Here is a 4,059-nt window from a genome sequence, read left to right as displayed (position 1 = left end):
GTTTGTATTGTTCCTTTTTTTTCCTGATTACTTTGTTTTCTTCGAAGAATTAACCCTTTTGGAGTAGCTCTTTCAAAAAAATTGTTGAAATCTTACATTCACCCCCCTCTGGTTGATTAACTTGATCTTAACGAAAAAGGGTTTCCCCCCGCTTTATGTATAAAGCATCATCTCCGATTACAACTGATAGACCGAACAACGCACACAACGCACACACCCAAGGCAAGATACAAAGGTGCCGGGCACCAACACACCACTCCACCGACAACAATAGAGAGGTGAACCGGACAACAACGAAGCCAGACCTCCAAAGCGATGCCTCCAAGAAGGGTACGACCATGGATAGTCGCCACCGCCCGATCCGTGAAGATCAGGTTTTCACCCGGAGCAAGGCGGTAAGAGTGGGAACGCCGCGACGGAGCCTTCAGGAAGGGTACGGCGTCAATTGCCGCCGCCACCGTCGGCCAGTCAAAGGACTGGGCAAGTGGTGTACCCCGACGCCCACACTCCACCGTCGCACCCTAACTCCGCCAACCACCCGCAACCACGCCACCCGCGAGGCCATGGATGCCCGCCCGCACCTGAGACGCACGCTCCGCCCGCAAACGTCGCGCCTCCCGCCGCCAGAGCCGCCGCCCTGCAACCAGACAACCCCGAGACCTACACAAAGGCCCTGGCTTTGGACCAACCGACGGCCCTCAATCGACAGATTCACCCGCAGACGCTCCGCTGGAAGACCTATGCCAACCCGTCCGCGGCCGAGGGACGGGGGAGAAAGGGGAGCGGACAAATCCGGACCGGCACAGTATCTTAGATAATTAGTTTTGCAAGTGAACATTTTCTTTACCTTCCTTTCTGTAAAATCTTCAAACCATGTCAGACATTCACTATCATGCACAATATGTATGCTATTGTTTACTTTTCTGCTTTATGTTGGACTAATTTTTTTTACTTGGAATTTGAACATAGAGCATATGTGTTGGAAAACATGGATCCACCACACCGGTGCCCATGTGGCCATGTCCAGAATTAACTGTAATGCACATAGAACAGATGGAGTACATTATTGTTTCATAAAAAGCATAGCCCTTACAGGTTACAACATGGTGTCATTTATTGGGAAGAGAACATATACTACTACAACTCATTGTGATAATAATGGTAGTAAAAGAAGCCCCAACCCCCGGTGACGAGAGTTCAGTCTTGGCCTACTCAAATGCCGCCGTTCCCTGGCAGCCGCCGTAATTCTTGGCGAATCACCACTTCTTCAGGCAGTCTGAAAACTCACAGCGATATATACGTTAGTATCGGCAGTATAAACCGAAAGGAATGAAGAAAAGAACTTAGAATTTGATTAGAGAAAGTTGTCTTTGCCTTGAGATGCCTCTTGGCAGCATCAAGCAAGGTCAGCGGGACATTTTTGGTTTGCTTATAGGCTTCGATCTTGTTCATCTCCTCGGTGTATCTCTCAAGGTTGGGCCTGTCTTTGGCGATCTCGTAGTTCCTCAGGTGAGAGTAGTATATCTGAACCCTCTCCAAGATGGTCACGTACGCAATATCCACCTGCAAGTAAAAGGAGTTGAAGCAAGCATTACCACAAACATTCCTGTGGAAATCAAAGCAGAACACATTTGGTTTAAGCTCGAACGGATTAGCATATAGTACCAAGCTAAATTGGCCAAGGAAGAACGGGCCGTCACTGAACTTGGACAGGGCAGCTTCGATCTTGTCTAGAGCAGCAACTGGTGAACAGAAGGATGTAATTAGTCCGAAACGATGTGCCTATGATTCAGAAAGTAGTCGCGGAGATGATTGTCAATTACCAGCTTCATCTGAAATGGCCACTTGGGAGATCAAGGGCGAGTAGAGTGCTTTGGTAAAGGCGTCAGCGTAAGCAATCAGCTCATCGGCGAACTGCCTCTTAGCCGGATCCTGGCAATCGACACATCCAAAGATTACAGCAAGACTGAAACATCATTTTCTTCCCTACAGTGAATGGGCTATATCATCTGATCTTACTTGAGGAAGCAGTGCCGGGCCTTGGAAATTGGTGTCGATGTACTTGATCAAATCCAAGCTCTCTCCGGTGACCTTGCCGTCGTGCTCCAGGGAAGGCACCTGTATATGAAGTGGAGGGATGACGATGAAGGTATAAGCATTGGGATGGTGCGAGAATAGGAGGGAATTCGATCCAGGGACAGATGATCATATGTATCGGTGAAGTGTGAGTCGGCGCGTACCGTGCCCTGTGGGTAAACATTCTCCTTGTACCATGCTGGTTTGTCCTCCAGATTGATGGCGACAAGCTTGATCTCCTCCTGCAGACCCTGCAGAGAACGACGCACGGAAAAGAACAGGGTTTCAGTTTCTTTTTCTTCTCCACGCAAGGTTCAGTGATGGATGGAAGATGTGACTTGGCATCGGCTGCAAGTACCTTGCAGTTCCGGGTAACCCAGGCGCGCTGAGCAAACGGGCAGGTGTAGCAAATGTACAGTCTTCACGTACGTACGTACGTACGTCGCCGCACATAATCAACCGACAGTTAGTTTAGTATAAGTAGTTAGCTCATGGAATGGATCCCGATGGATGCAGAAGTGAAGCTTACTAGTGGTGGTTGTAGGTGGTTACCTGGTGGTGCCATCGAAGAGGGTAGGGTAGGGGGCTCGGAGACGGCGCCCAGTGCAGGCGGGAGCACTTCTTTCGTGGAACTGCAGCACACACACACACCACCGTCTCAATTACTCCATGTATAAAATGATGCAAGTACAACTATACATACCTAGGCGCTGAAGTAATCAGAGTAATCACGCACCTGGCTAGTGCTGCAGCTGCGGCCATTGCGAGTACGTGGTAGGGACGTGACAAGTGTAAGAGGCAGTGGTTGCTCGAGTCGTCTGAATGAGTTTCTGATGCGTTGGTCTGGTGACTGGTGAGCGAGTCGTCCCGGGTATTTATGCGTCGCCGGGAGGAGATGTGGGAGCCAAGTTGGCGACTGGAAATGGGATGACGGAAGGAAGGAAGGTCTCTTCCGGCTAATCGTACGTCTCCGTCAGTTCGTGATCGTGCACCTAGCTATCTGTTGGTCCCACCAAATCGGGCTGCGGTGTTTTGTCGCTTTTGACGTGGGTGACGTAACTGATTGGGTCATCATCCTCAGCGGCAGGCCCCGGCTGGTATAATGACGTTTGTTCTCAGCATTGACGTAATCGATTGGGTCATCTTTCGGAGTTGAATCTGCTTCCGGTAGAATGGCTGCCACTGCTATTTATTTATTGAGTTAAAAGCACTGTGTCCTATAACTTGCTCAAGATATGATGATTTAGTCCTAAAACTTACAAAATGAATCTATCCAGTCCCACAACTTGCAGCCAACGTGCAACTTTGATCTTAGACCAATCAGAGCTCGACAACTGGACTGCTTGGGCCCAAGCTGGTCAGTGCACGCCTTTTTTGCAAATACCCCATGCCTTTCCTTGTTATGAACCCGCACTCACTAAAACACCTGAATTAATTGTTTTGGAGACCATGGTCGTTTGCCTACCCCCCCATTGCAGACAAACCAGCACTACTCGTCGCCCACCCCCTTTCTGTTCTTGCTCTCAGCTCACACCGCTCCTCCTCCTCGCCGCCGTCTAGCAAGCCGCCGCCGCCAAGCCCATGGTTTCGTGGAGTGATGACGGATCCAACTCCTCCTCGTCTGGTGGCGACTCCGCCAGCAGTCCGGTGAGATCCTCTCCACCAGCATCTGGCATTTAGGGTTAGGCGAAAATTGGGGATTTTTGACCAGATTTGATTTTAGGCTCCTCGCACCATTGACTGCTCCGATTGGAGCAGCCTTGCAGTAGATCTACCTGTTAGATGTGAGCACCAAGCAATGTGTGAGAAGTTGGTTGCCTTTGAGTCTGTTGACAGTGGAGGAAGATTTGTGGGTTGTGCACAAAAGGTTAGTAGATGTTCATAGTTGTATATGTAGATGGAATTGCTTTAGTAGATGTTCATAGTTGTACATGCTTTATCCATTTAAGAACATATGTGATTGAACTTCATTTGTGCCATTTT

The 4,059-nt window shown here is 49.3% G+C and overlaps 1 pseudogene; it reads right to left on the bottom strand.

Annotated features, from left to right (window-relative positions):
* Positions 1-1,052: 1,052 nt before the first annotated feature.
* LOC119293722 lies at positions 1,053-2,886 on the bottom strand (annotated as a pseudogene).
* Positions 2,887-4,059: the final 1,173 nt, after the last annotated feature.

This window comes from Triticum dicoccoides, chromosome 4B (genome assembly GCF_002162155.2).
Source record: "Triticum dicoccoides isolate Atlit2015 ecotype Zavitan chromosome 4B, WEW_v2.0, whole genome shotgun sequence".
Taxonomy (NCBI): domain Eukaryota; kingdom Viridiplantae; phylum Streptophyta; class Magnoliopsida; order Poales; family Poaceae; genus Triticum; species Triticum dicoccoides.
The sequence above is the reverse complement of the archived record's forward strand: the minus strand, read 5'-3'. Positions and strand labels throughout refer to the sequence as shown.